The sequence below is a fragment of the Vicugna pacos genome, chromosome 6 (genome assembly GCF_048564905.1).
Source record: "Vicugna pacos chromosome 6, VicPac4, whole genome shotgun sequence".
Taxonomy (NCBI): domain Eukaryota; kingdom Metazoa; phylum Chordata; class Mammalia; order Artiodactyla; family Camelidae; genus Vicugna; species Vicugna pacos.
Genome location: NC_132992.1, coordinates 3,991,834 through 4,006,595, shown reverse-complemented (window position 1 = coordinate 4,006,595; position 14,762 = coordinate 3,991,834). Strand labels below are relative to the sequence as shown.

At 39.8% G+C, this 14,762-nt stretch overlaps 1 protein-coding gene across 1 annotated transcript in view; it reads left to right on the top strand.

The window, feature by feature from the left end:
• The first annotated feature begins 644 nt into the window (after window positions 1–644).
• Window positions 645–14,762, top strand: part of SLC24A1 (solute carrier family 24 member 1) — a 42,859-nt gene continuing 28,741 nt past the window's right edge. Inside the window, exons 1-3 of the mRNA XM_072962211.1 lie at window positions 645–733; window positions 5,754–5,910; window positions 7,106–7,237. The gene's annotated coding sequence lies outside the window, so the exon portion shown is untranslated. The remainder of the gene's footprint in view (window positions 734–5,753; window positions 5,911–7,105; window positions 7,238–14,762) is intronic.

The window sequence follows — 14,762 nt, the reverse complement described above, 5'->3', positions numbered from 1 at the left end:
GCAGGCCTCTGGGTAGTAAGGGTTCCACGAACAATGTTGTACCACATAGGGTACAAGGGCCTCTAGAAGGCCTTAGGACTTTGCCTCTTCTTTTGGTTGGTGGGATGGGCTGAGGTAGGGGGTGGGTCAAGCCGGGAGGATGCTTTGAAACCAGCAACTGAATCTGTCTGACTTTTCACAGCTTGTTCTGTGGGAGAGTGTGGGCTCCAGTTGCTTGTAGTTCTTTCTTGTCTCCTCCTTGTAGCAGAGGTGGCAGAAGAAGGTGCGTCAGTCCCTGGGAAAGTCCCTGACAGCATCAGGATGCAGGGGCCGGCAGACTGCCCTGGTTGCTTCAGAGCGTGTCTCCTCAACTTGGCGGGTCTCACCATCTCAAGACCTTGCTATGCTTGAGCAGACAGGGATCTAGGTAAGTGAGGCAGCATCCTAATTACTTAGATATAATTTCTAATTCTTTCCCTAGAATATGTGGGCAGAGGAGTTGTCGAGCTACCCCTAATGTGATGACAGCCCTATGGTCATTGTTCTCGTGGTAGTTCCAGCTCAGTTCCATGAATTGATTTGTTACCTTTCCCAGTCCTAAAGATTAAGTTTATTAGTTTGCAGAAGGGTGACCAGAGCTCAGTTGACCTAGTTCTTCTAAATACAGGCTTTCAGGAGACCAGGGAAGCGAAAGGGCAATTTATTAAAATAAAAGGTAGAAGCACCAAGAAGACCACGTCACTTAGGGAAACTGGTAAGTGCTTTTTTTTTTTTTAATTCTTATTAGAACCCCATTCAAAACCAAAAGGTTGTTCAGTAAATATAAAATTGGAATATTAGCATAAAGAGCTAGAAGGTCTTAAGGGAGATTTCCTTCAAGCCAAAGCTGGCTAATGAATTTCTTTTTCCCACTCAATTGACCCTTAGCATTTGCATGTTTCCACACATACATTAAAGGAAATCAATACACAACTTCGTTTGCATAAGCTATCATCCTCTCTATTTTTTGCTGCTTTGAAACACTGGATCACTGTCACAGAGGCTTTGGAAGGCAGAGAGATTTCATCTCCAGTCTGGCAGAGTAAAGGTTAGTGACAGAAATAGCACGCTGCTCACAGAAGCCAGGTACTGGGGCTCAAGAGAGGTTCATACACCCAATCAGTTCTCCTGCAGCATGTGTTCAAAATGTAAGTTCCCAGGCCATACTGACTGAATTGGAATTTTTTGGGTTAGTGTCTGGAACCTTCATTGTTAAGCTGCTGAGATGATTTTTCATCTACAGAGATGAAGCGGGAGAGAGGGTAGGGGAAAGCAATGAGCCCATGTACCGTTTCTGTTCTTCCTTTCCCTCTCCTATGCTGTGCCTTGCCCTGTATCTTCCTGCCTCCTCTGGGCTGGACCTTGTCCCTTTCCAAATCATACTTCCAAGCTCCAGGCTACCCACTTTCCCTCATCATCCCACCCCATTTCACTCTTCACCAAAGTGGAAGTCTAAAGAAATTGTAGATGTGACCCTTCTGTTTTCTTTAAAAATTTTATTATTGAAAAATTTCAGACAAAGATAGAGGAAATAGCATAATAAATCCCCAAGTACCCTTCACTGAGTTTCTACTATCAACTCAGTTCTCAGTCATTTTCATTTGTACCCTACCCACTTCTCCCCAATATACATTTTGATGCAGATTACAGATAGAATAACATCTTGTCCATAAATATTTCAGTAAGTATCTCTAGAGAAGGACTTTTTAAAATTAGTAAACTTGATTTTTAGAGCACTTTTTTACATTCACAGCAAAATGGAGTGAAAAATACAGTGCGTTCCAATATACTCTGTCCACAGGCACAGAGTCTCCCTCACTATCAACATCCCAGCAACAGAGTGATACATTTGTTGTCACCTATGAACCTTCACTGACACGCTATTATCATTCAAAGACCATATTTTATCTTAGTGTTCACTTTTGGTGGTGTACATTTGGTGATCATTCATTTAGTGACATGGATCTACCATTGTAATACAATGCAGAATAGTTTCACTGCTCTAAAAATACTCTGTGCTCTGCCTTTTTATCCCTCCCTCTCCTGTGACTCCCAAGAACCACTGATCCTTTTACTGTCTCCATAGTTTTACGTTCTTCAGAATGTCATATAGTTAGAATCATGCAGTAAGCAGTCTTTTCAGATTGGCTTCTTTTACTTAGTAATATGCATTTAAGTTTCCTTCATATCTGTTCATGGCTTACTAGCTCATTTCTTTTTAGTGCTATGTGATATTCCTCTGTCTGGATGTACCACAGTTTACTGAAGAACACCTTGATTGCTTCTACGTTTTGGCATTTATCAATAAGGCTGCTATAAACATTCTTGTGTAGGTTTTTGTGTGGGCATAAGTTTTCAATTAAATTGAATAAATACCATGGAGAGAGAGAGACTGCTGGCTTGTATAGTAAGAATTAGCTTTAGTTTTGTAAGAAACTGCCAAACTGTCTTTCAAAGTGGGTGTACTGTTACGTATTCCCAGGAGCAATGAATGAGAGTCCCTGATGCTCCGCAGCCTCATCAGCATCTGATGTCAGTGTTCTGGATTTTGGCTATTATAATGGGTATATGGTTGTATCTCACTGTTGTTTTAATTTGCATTTCCCTAGTGACTGTGTTGAACATCTTTTCTGCCAACTTACCATCTGTATATCTTCTTTGGTTGAGGTGTCTCTTTAGGTCTTTTGCCCATTCTTTTAATTGAGTGGTTCATTTTCTTATTGTTGAGTTTTAGGTGTTTATATATTTTAGACAACAGTCCTATATCAGATAAGTCTTTTGCAAATATTTCCCCCCAGTCCATGGCTTGTCTTCTCATTCTCTTGATGGAGAGGGACTTAAAAAATCCACAACAATTACAATATTATCGTCACATTTAAAATAATAAATAATAATCCCTAATATCATCAGATACCCAGTCAGCTTTCAGATATCCAGTTGTCTCATAAATATCATAGAATTTTACTTTTTTACACTTGGTTTGAGTCAGGATCCAAGTAAGACCCAGTCATTGCAGTCTCTTGATATATCTGATTCTTTCTTAATCTATACGTTTCTTCCTCCATGTCTTTTTTTTGCTTTGCAGTGTATTTGATGAAGAAACTGTGACTTCTCTTTTTTAATTGCTCTCAATCTTCCTTCAGTCTTTTCCACATTTGAGAAACCCACAAAGCTTCTCTCTTCTAAAATAATGGAAAGACTCATTGAACAAAGAAATAATTTTGTACAGTTCCAGTTCCAACTAACTTCATCTCTGCTCTGTAAATAGCCTTATCCAGCACTGGATCCTCAGGGTCTGGCATGTGACACTTGATATGCATTTGTGGAAGGAAGAGGAAGGAAGGTTAAAAAGTCAAAGAGGAAAGCAGAGAAAATTTGATAAGTACTACATTTGTCTAAGAAGGTAGAACTGAACATTTTTATTGAGAACACCCTCTGCTTTGAAGTGTTACAAACTCTAAATTTTTAAAGGTCCCTTATGATCTGGTCTTGTATCTGTCTTGCCAGGCTCACCCCTTACCCTCTTAAAACTTTGGTAGTATCTTTTAATGAAAAGGCAGATAAAACAAAACTAGTTTTTAAAAAATTATAAAAGTAATTCATTTCTGTGGGAGAAATTCAAACAGTTTCAAAATACATGAAGTGAAAAATTAGTGTTTCCCCTTCCTAGAAATAACTATCTATATCTCCCTCCCTCAAGTATGGTTCCAGCCACTGGCTCGAGAGATGAAGTACCAGGGGTTTTTTTTGTTTGTTTGATTGGTTTTGTTCATTCTTCCTGGCCTTTGCAAAATTGTTGCTACATAGTGTGTGTGTATTCATTCCTTTTAACTGCTATATAATTGTTGCAAAGATGTGACATCTTTTATGTAACCAGCTTTCCATCCACACTTATCTAGAGTTCAGTTTTGCTCTTACAAGCAGTGCTGGCAGACCATCATAGAGGCTTTTCCTCTGACTGAGGTGGGAATCCACTGGAAAGTTTGGAGTATAGGAGAGACATCTGATTTACAGTTTAACAGGATCACTTGTGCTGCTGTACCAGGTTTACAGAAGCACAAGTTAAATTTTTAGTTTTGTTAGTTTTTTAGTTTTTATCAACTGATAAGCAACCCCCCGCAAAAAAACAAATAAAAAAAAACCCACTTCACTGTTGCTTCAATTGACATTCCTTTGCAACATCACATTTGAAAGGGTGAGTTTTACTCAGTGGCTGTTTCTTGCTTACTCAGAGAGGAGCTGGTGGTTGTGCCAGTGTTATTCAGATTCCTATGTGGCCTCACTGAAGCCCTTTGAAGTGCCTGTCCGACCTCTTCTCTGGACCACAGGCCCCTTGGGATAGGTACCTGACTGTGATGCCAAAACTCTGTCTCTGAACTGCGACTAACCTGAAGTGTCACACCTCCCCCCCCACCCCCCGCAGTCCCTGGCTTGGAGAGATGAAGTGTCATGGGATGTTTTGGGGCTCATTTTGCTTGTTTCCACCGGTGACAACTGCATTGCCACTTAAAAAATCCTGTAAACAATATAATATAAACAATCAAAACAATATTAACAAAAGGTCTTGGACTTCGACACAGTTCAGTATCCAACAGATCCGAATGTTTCCCTGCAAGTTCTCACTCTACCCCTTACAGCAATCCCATAAGGAATTTCGTCTTTCCTGGTTTTATAAATGAGGAACCTGAGGATGAGAGACTTCGGGAGGCTTGCTCCTGGTCAGGCTTGTTACTTTACTAGTACCTGAAGGTCAAATTCAGCCCCCAGACCTGTTTTGTTTGCCCTTTATTATTTTTAATCATTTTACATCGGAGTGCCCATTGATCGGTCATTCATTCTTTCTCCAGACAGAGCTCTTATTACTCTCCACTGACTTTGAGTAGAGCTGATTTAACTTAATTTTATCCACCCAGGCCTTGAAGGCACTTGATTTTGCAACTCCTTCCAAATCTTGTCTGCTTTATACTGTGCAATTATAGGGTTGATAGCAACTCCTGAAATAAGCCAGCCTCAACCACAAACCTTCTCCTTCCTGTTCTGATAGAACTGTGGGAAAGACCTTGAGCTGCAGAGGGAGGGACAGGAAAGGCTCCCCTGCTGTCCTGCCCAGCCCCAAAGCCCTGTCTTCCACAGCCCGTGATACTGTTGTGAGGGTCGGAGCCAGATCTACCTCACTCGTCCTGCCAACCTGTTCCAGGCAGAGGATAAAATGAGGCACCTTTGTAGAAAAAGACTAGCTTTCCCTCCTTGGTAGTGCTTATCTTCCTCTGGCAGTTTGATTTCTGAAGGCCTTGAGCCTCTGTGAGTGGGTATCTCCCCACCTGAAACGTGTGTAGCTCAGGGCCCCGTCTCTGAGCATCTCCTCACTGGGATGTACTTTTTCAGTCCGTCAACAAATATATTTATTCAGTGCCAGACACTGTTCTGGGTTCTGAGGATTCAGCTGTGAATAAGACGGAGAAGATCCCTGTCCTCTTGGAACTCACCTGCTAGTAAGAGATTAATGCAGACATTAATCAGGTGATCATACTAATAAACACACAGTAGAGCATTGTCGCGGTGGAATGCGTGAGGACCTGCTGCCCCCCAACACGGTCTGGCCGTGATCTCCAAAAGCAGAACAACAGCAGCAGCAGCAGTACCAGGCACTGTTAGCGTGTTTTACGTATTAATTTACTTAATTCTCACAACAAGCCTACCAAGCCGGTAGTGATATTATCACCCTCATTTTACAGGATGAGAAGTTAAATACTTCCCCGGGCTCACGCCGCTAATACAGACAGTGCTTCTATTCTTGGTTGAGCAGCAGACTTTTCTACAGCTTCCTGAATTTCAGAATGTGCCACAGCCCCGTGAGAATAAGACAGAGGGAACCAGGTTCACCCCCCACAGGTGAGAGTTAGATTAGACACTAGGAGGAACAATTATGACTGTGTGAGAGAAAGGAATCCTTTTCTGAGTTTTTGCTTCTCTCCTGAATTTTCTGTATTGCACAAATAACATTGTAAAAACAGAGGAATTATTCTAGGGGAAAAAAAAAAAGATTGCTGACAATTCCACCTCAAGAATTGGGTTCCTTTTGCCATCTTTCTGGACCAAACTGAGGCTGTATTAAACAGTTGGTGTGAGAAGGGAAGTAATTAGATCTGGTTCTGCCTGCAGCCTTAAAGGCAACAGTGTGGTAACTGACAGATGTCAGCCCCTCTACCCAGGCTTCCAACATCCAGAGTGACCTCTGGACACCTAGAGATAAAGACACCTCTTCCTCAGGGAGTGAGCACTGCTGTGTGTTTCAGCAGAGGGTGATGCATATCGTTTTACTGCTACTGGACACTCAGGGAGAAGTGGAGCAGGAGTGCCACTGTGAGGGATTACCTGCTATTTCAGATGAAAGTAATCCAAGCAGTGTGCTATCCCTGTACGTTGGGGGAAATAGGGAGGGGAGAGGGGACCAATCAGTAAGTGTCAGGCAGAGTTAGCTGAATGATTGAAATGGCTTCCAGGTGAGTGGGTAGGCGCATGAGACCCTCATCACCTCACTCCATTCCCACTTCAGTCAGCTCCAGCCATGAGCTGGATACACAGCTCCTCAGGTATCTTGGGATTGTGAACAAAGAATGTCACCTACCGTATTAGCAAATAATGGATGTTGTGGCCATCATGCCATCAGCCACTACAGCTCCCCACTTCCCAATTTTGTACCCTGATGGGAATTCAGGATGGAGATAAACAGGTTACTGGCCCTAGGTACTTAAGGTGCGTATCAAAGGAATAATTTCATTAAACCCAGATACTTGTACCTTCCTATACGTAGAAAAGTGCCAAACTCATTAACTTAAGATGTCTTTTTTTTTTTTTTAAACAAGCTGTAATCTTTTGATGCTGGATTACCCGGTGTTTTGTTTTGTTTTGTTTTGTTTTTGTAAAAACTCCTATATATTTTGGCTCCTACCTTACCTCTTTGTAACAGCAGCCCCTTAGAACTATCTTAGAGCCTGTATCCCAGGCTTACATCCTCAGTAATACCCCCAATACAACTTAATTCTCAACTATGAGGTTGTGCTTTTTTAAATTTTTCATTTGGCAGTTTTGGCGACCATGAAGTGACCCAGAGCAGACTTTTCTCCTTCACCTGAACTCTATGAGAAACCAGAGCCTTGGTACCAGCAGAGGCCTCTTGTGCCCATCCTCCTCCTTTGGAGAGTCCAGATGAATTTGGGTGAGTCTCCCCTGTTTTCGAAGCTCCCGATTACTGGTTGATGATCCTGAGTTGTATTTGGCCGTATGTAACAGGTATCTGGCTCCCTAGTTGAAAGACACTGGGGGAGCCCAGTTGAAAGACACTGAACGTTGTTCGGTTGAGAGACACCGAGCTGTCTGGCCTGGATGACTGGGTGAGAGGCTGGCCTAACATCTTTCCTAAATGAGGGGTGTCAGAAAGTTAGTTGGAGGCCTCCAACTAACACCCAAGCCAGATTTATGTATGTACAAACTTGATTACAAGTACTTACTTACTGGGAATTAAAGGAAATTTCTCCTTGAAAATGGGCAGTATGGGGCTCGTTTATTGTGTACGCAGTTAAGTTAGAGAAAGACAGCTTGATAAACATTTTTTCATAATTCTGACCTTAAAGAAACAGAAGCCCTTCTAAGGGAGAAGTTGGATTTCTCTCCCTGTGTCTTTGAGGTGACAGTGTTCTGCCTGGTCTTCTTAGGTGTTTATGTGTGTGATTTGAGGGTTTGGTCTCTGTCATCCAGAAGGTACACACATGGGTATATTTGACAGCAAGTGAAATAGGCTGAGATTCTGAGCAGTTGTTTTTTATTTGTCTGTTTGTTTTTGTTTTTGTTTTTGATCTGGTTGTGCCAGCTCTCAGGGAAATTTGTCATACAGCGTTCCAGCCTAGAAGGGGCCTTTGTCGTCTTAACCTTCATTGCACCCACCTGTAAATGAAGGCTCTTTTTTTTTTTTTTCTCCCCCTTAGACTGTTTTTAGGAGTAAACTTTCTAGATCTAGTGAAGGCTACATCTTTTGCATTTTTTATGGGGACACCTCTTGTTTCTTACTGGTCTGAGTTGCTATTAAAATATTACTCATCAGTGGTCAGACACTGGATCCTTTAAATTGGAAAAACTTCTGAACCGGTAAATTTTTAGAGAGCTATCATTAGAAATAGCTGTTTTATTGGTACCTATGAAAAAAACAAATTAGATGGTGGGAAAAAATATATATGTAAAACTCTCTTAGTTTAAAAACAAACAAAAAACAAATTTGAGAAGCGTTATTTGTGGTCTCTGCTTCCCCTCAGTGGGTCTTACAGATGCTAATAAAAACATTAGGATAATTAATGTTAATTAGGTTTACTAACAGGGAAGTAAGAAAACACTGAAAAGATAGTCTAGAGACTTCTTCCTAACAAGGTGGAAGTTTAAAGGGACTTGTCCCAAAAGGATAAAGAAATCTTTAAATGGTTATTAAGAAATGGGATAAATAAAATGGACATTAATGGGATTAAAACAAAAGGTTTTGATACAACACAACTTAAGATTGGATGGGCCAAAGGGATCCCGTATTGGTCCCCAGCATTAAAGGGCACCAAACAAATCTCCTAAAAAATAGTATTTATCTATTAAAAAATAAATAGATATTTAAAAGGCTGGAAGAAAATTACGCTGAGATACCTGACCGACAATTACTTGGGACAGCAGTGAGGCCAATTAATCAAATTGAAAGATTGACAAAAGGGCCTGAATCCCTTCACTTGGGGACCCCAGAGCCTTTTAAATAACGATAGATAAAATGATGGAGGGATGAAAAGAAAGGAAAGCTTCTAGGACTCCCTGTAAGACCAAGGCCCGTCGATGGGATCCTAATGGAAACTAAAGTTAAAGGTATGAAAGTTGATAAAGTTGAGATGAGTGCTTATAAAAACTGGTATGTTTAAATGGGCTTTATGTAAGATGGTTTCGTCTCTTTTGCCTAATTATATTGTGGGATAGACATTATGTCTCCCTGGGGAATGCTTCCCCTGACTGGTATTATAAGACAGAGCATATTTCCCTGCTCCTGAGACAATTCATTAAACATAGTAGAGGAAACCAGTTGGGGTGACCTGAACCTGTACAATGTAAAGTAAAAAAGCAGAGCTAATAATCTGAGTTTAACCTGTACACTCAGAAAGAGGACGTTTTTGAATGCCTTGTGCAAACTTTTGAAACCATAATAAGTTGAACCCTAAAGTTCCAGAACATAGGTTCTTGATTTTCAGTTTAGTTGGAAATCTTCTCATTGATATAAAAAAAAAAAAACAAGTTAAAATATACTTGGGCAAATCAATCTTTTAATACCATTTAGGCAGCAGACCGGGTCTTTGGGGACTGAGAAGCAGCTGTCTTTGTCCTGCACGTTTCTACAAATCAGAAATGCAAATACAGCCCACAAAGACCTGAGCCTGAGCCTAATTAGCTCAATCAGATAGAACCTGAAACCAAAGGAAGAAAAGGCCTTTTTAAACTCAAAACTGGAAAGGCTCCCTCACCCAAAATGTAATTCATAGCTTTCTTAAGAGTTTATCAAGGACAAATACAAGTCTTAAAAATCTATTCTACAAATGGCGAAGCCTTAGTCATCTGAGCAAGCCAATTTAACTTACTCTGTTATTTATAAACTACTGTGTTTATACTGTAATACTTGATTCATAATTAAGTCTTAAAGCTGTGAAATCTCTAGTTTTGTCTGTTTATAGGGCTGTGTGTATATTATACATGCGAAATGTCTCTCCCTCTGGAAAACATTATCAAAATTAAATTTATAAAGGCTCTTTAATTGACTTAACAATAAGTACTTGCAAATTAAATATTTCTAAATATAAAAGAAGCTGGCCAGAATGAATTTCAGGCCCACATGATCTAGGAAATACTCAATATTAAATTAATATCTGGTATTAAACTAGCTTTAGCTTGTTGGTTTGATCAATACAGACATGTCTTTACTTTCATTGTATCTGGGTTTGCTAGAAGTCAGTAAGTTTCTGTTATTTCTGTTGCAGTTGTCAGCAAGAAAAAAGCACTTGGCATGATATTTTCACAAGTTATAAAATAAAGGTAAATGAGATAAGCATTTTCAGGTGAACTTTTTAGGAATAGTTTTGCCTTGGGTATATCTATCTAAAATAGTTTCTCCAGGTTTTTGGTAACTTGAAACTTTAGAGTTTTGCTAAATTCAGTTAAATAATGGGAATTCATTGAATATCCAGGTCATTTCAAATAAGACAAAATACTGGAACATTAGTTACTAAACAGGTCTATGTTTACCTATTTATTCTTCCTTTGAGAGGAAAACTAAAGGTGTTTGGGGTTTATTAGACATATGCTTTGTACTACATTGAGAAAAGAAATTATGCTATGAGAAGATGTATGTTTCTAGAGGTATGGAATATTACTAAATTTGCCAAGCAGGAAATGCTGGTATGACAAACAGGTCACAATTACTTGCTGCTTGTCGGCTTTCCCTAGAGATTAACGGTTTTAAGGGTTAAAATTGTAATATGTAAATAAACCTACCTGAAATAATAAAGGAAACATTTCAGTAAGCAAGGAAGGTAAGATTTGTGTTTTCAGCAAAAGAAGGTATGGGGGACTGGAAATGTATTTTGTTAAGGGGAATGAATGATTTTGTCCTAAAGCTGGTTATTTCAAATGGAAAAGAAAAATAAGAGATAAACTAATATAAATATAGAAAGTTTGGAAGGTTTGTGGAAAGGGAGCCCTTTGTACGAAAAGGCTGGGATTGGATTAAATTTAATTAAGTACATGAATTTTGTTACTGAGTGTGGATAATGCAGGACTAGAGTTCCATTCTCTCTCTGTTCAGAGAACAAAGCTTTCTTGGAATGTTGAGTTACTTTTGATAACTGTGCGTTCTGAGTTTCTTTGCCTTCTAAACGGTCTGTGTTTGACTTAAAAATCTTTTATTGTCACTTTGGTTGAATAAATAAGTATTGTTTCACTAGTGACCTATGGTCCTCTTTGATCAAGTGTTTTAAAAATCTTTTGATCTCTTTGACAAATTTCCCCTAGACAGATTCTAAATTAAGTTCCTTTGACCTCTAGCTAACTTTGGGATTCTTCAAAGGGCCTCTGAATGCCAAAGAGAGAAATACTAAACTAATTAGGCTTACTGGGTATGCTAAATTACTTGAGAAGTATTGTCAAGTGATTGGAAATAAACCTTCTCAGGTTATATTGTATCTATAAATGTCATTAATATAGATATTCCAGAATTTATGTGGAATTCCTAAAAGTCTGACATGTCCTGGTATGTTACCATACATAATTCTAGTGATTATCTTTTTTTTTTTTTTGAGTAAAAGATTTATTCAGAGAGATACATACTCCACAGACAGAGTGCAAGATGTCTCAGAAGGCAAGAGAAAGGCCATGAGGTGCCTGGTTGGGTGTTTAGTTTAAAGTAAAAGTAGATACACAGTTACACGCTCCATAGAGTGCAGGCCATCTTGGAAGGCACCTAGTGATTATCTTAAAATGTTGTATGTCACAGAAACATCCGAATTTCTTGTCCCTTTCATTTTAATCAGATCCTTAACCATGCCAGTTTAAGTCTTTAGTCTTTTATAGACAGTCATTGTTTGATTGTGATGCTTTTATAAAATGACGATCTTTAAGAAGATTCATATAAAGGACATTTTGACAAATAGAAGTTTCTGATAACTTTTAGAACCAGTTAAGAAATACGAAACTCTAATGGAAAACCTGATGATATCATCCAGATCAATAGGAATTAATTACTTGGGACTGAATGAACTGATAAATATGATTTATTTTATAACTTTCTTTCTGAAATAATCTGGCTTTTAATCTTTGTTTCCCAGAAAACCTTTCCTCTTAAGCGAACTATGACCTATAGCAAGTTGATAAAGTATGCCTTTGTAAGTGAGGATGAAACATTTATCTTTTTCTCTCTGCCTGATCCCTCCAGCATTTGGCTTCTCTAGCTGACCCCCCTGTGGCCCTGAGGGCTTATTGTGACCTGATTACAACTAGTTATTCTGGTCATTGTTTTTAATTTTTTTTGTTGTTGTTGTTGTTTGGGGAAGTAGTTAGATTTACGTATTTATTTTTAGAGGAGGTACTGGAGATTGAACCCAGGACCTTGTGTATGCTAAGCATGCGCTCTACCGCTTGAGCTATATCCTACCCCCCAATCATTGTTTTAACTTGTTGCTTACGAATTATTTATGCATCATGCCTCTCTCTGCTGAACCATGGCTTCATTAAGATTACCAGCTGTATTACTTACATCCTGTCTATTTTTTGAGATTGTTGTCTCTTCATTACCCAATGTGTAACTAGGTCTCCATCAAAATTAATTTTGGCTAAACATCTTGAGGCAGCCAATCATATATATAACTCTACATGGAATCATTTTAATCGTTGAACTCTAGGTCTGGAAAGAAGCAAAAAGGGAAAACATTTCCTGGATCATAATAGACTAGTAAGACAGGGGATCTGGGGAATTTTAGATTATCAACAAGGCCTGATCCAAAAATTAGCACATTGACTGGCTTATCAACAGAATCTTCGTCTGATCAAGAACAAGCCTCCTTAGTGCCATTAGACAAAATTGGTCATGAAATGTCTCCCAAATGTTGGTTGAATTTATGACCGAGAGGAGGTACTATGGACTAAGTGTCACCTGCCATATCAGTAAATAAAGGACGTTGAGACCATCAAGCCATCAGCTGCTGTAGCTGCCCGGCCCCAGCCGTGTACCCAGGGAACTCTGGTTGGAGATAAACAGGCTACTGGCCCTAGATAGTTAAGGTGTATATCAAAGGAATAATCTCATTAAGCCCAGACATCTTCCCATATGTAGAAAAGTGCTAAACTCATTAACTTGAGATGTCTGTGTTTTAACTAGCAGTAATCTTTTGATGTTTGACTACCTGGGTTTGTTTTTGTTGTTTTTGTTGTTGCAAAAACTCATATTCTGGCTCCCCCTGTACTTCTTTTGGACAAAAACTCTTATATATCCTGGCTCTTCCCTTTCCTCTTTTGGAACAGTCCCTCAGAACTATCTCAGAGGCTACCCCAGGCTCAAGCCCTCAGTAATGCCCTAAATAAAACATAATTCTCAACTTACAGATTGTGCACTTTTTTTTTTCAGTCGACAGGATGTCCCAGCCTGTGCTGGGGAGATGTGTCAGTGCCCTTTCCCTCAAGGATTTCCCTTAAGCCTAATAAAATATTTTTCTTGTGTGGAATTCTTTAAACTTCCCTCACTTTCCCTCTTTTTATTTTATTTTATTAGTATTTAAAAAGCTTTTGTTGATTTTTATTTTTTTGCCTTTTTGAATTTTTTTTTGAGGGGGAGGAGGTAATTAGGTTTATTTAGTTATTTTGGTGGAGGTACTGGGGATTGAACCCAGGACCTTGTACATGCTAAGCATGTGCTCTGCCACTGAGCTATACCCTTCCCACTCCCTCATTTTAAAAAATAGACTTTATGTCTTAGAGCAGTTTTAGGTTCACAGCAAAACTGAGCAGGTAACCCCTCATTTTTGACTTTGATTCTCACATCCACCCCACAAATAGGTAAGAGAGGTGTCATTATCTCCACATTCACATTTAGATTACATTTAGAGTGACACAGTAGCAAACAGATCCCAGTGCTAACTGAAGTTTTCTGATCTTTTAAGCCCCAGGCACTTTCTCTTGATTCCGACAGTGTGCCTTCAGAATCTTTCTAAATCTTTCCTCCCTAAGCATGGGAACTATACCACCTCTCATTCTTAGAGCTTAGAAACAAGTCTGAGAAGTTCCCCCATTTTCTCCCTTGGATGCAGGGGCCCATGGTGAGCCCATCTGTGTCCCTGGTGAAGGGTCTACCCTCTCAGGCTCTGGCGGAGGCAGTGGGACCCAGAACTTGTACAATGCCCAGATAAGCTTCTTAGAGGCGAGCATTAGTGGGATTGGATATCCTTCCCCTGAGATGCCCTTCACACCTGACCCTGCCTTGAACTAGGATTCCATAGGGGAGCTGGGGGCAGGAGAATGGGGTGTTCCCTGCTGTCCTGCTTCAGACCCACTCTTTGAGACCCTGGATTCTGACAAGTTTCCAGAACTGAGAAGACACCCCGATGTCCAGGTTTGAAGGTAAATGATGTGATTAGGTAGGAGGGATCAGCTAGGGTGCCAGCTCAGCTCTGTTATATAACTCAGGCACACCAGAAAGAGAAAGTCTCCCAAGTTTCCTTAGGAGATTCAGTGTTGAGTTTTTGGCAAGGGACAGGGTAGATAGGGAGATGACGAAGACAATTACAGGAATCGAGGACAACCAAGGAAGTTCACTTATTCCATACTTCTCCCTTTGCTTGCCCCTCTTTTGCTTTGTAAGACAATTGTATTTGGATTGCTCACTGGTGTGGTATGCTGGAAAGACTGGGGCATTAGACAGCTTACCTGCACTGCCGCTCACTCGCTGTGTAATGTTGAGCAAGTCACATCTCCTCTCTGGACCTCAGTTTCTTTGTGTCTCTCAAATAAGGAGTTGCGCTAAACAGTGTCAGTAATTCCTTGCACCTTTAATGACCTAAGATTCTATGGGTTATTTATCTCATTTCTTATATATGACTTAGAAGCAAAACCAGTCATTTCAGTTATTGTTTTGTAATCATCTGTGGACATTTATTAGAGATTTAATATTTACTTGGGCTGGGTTTCTG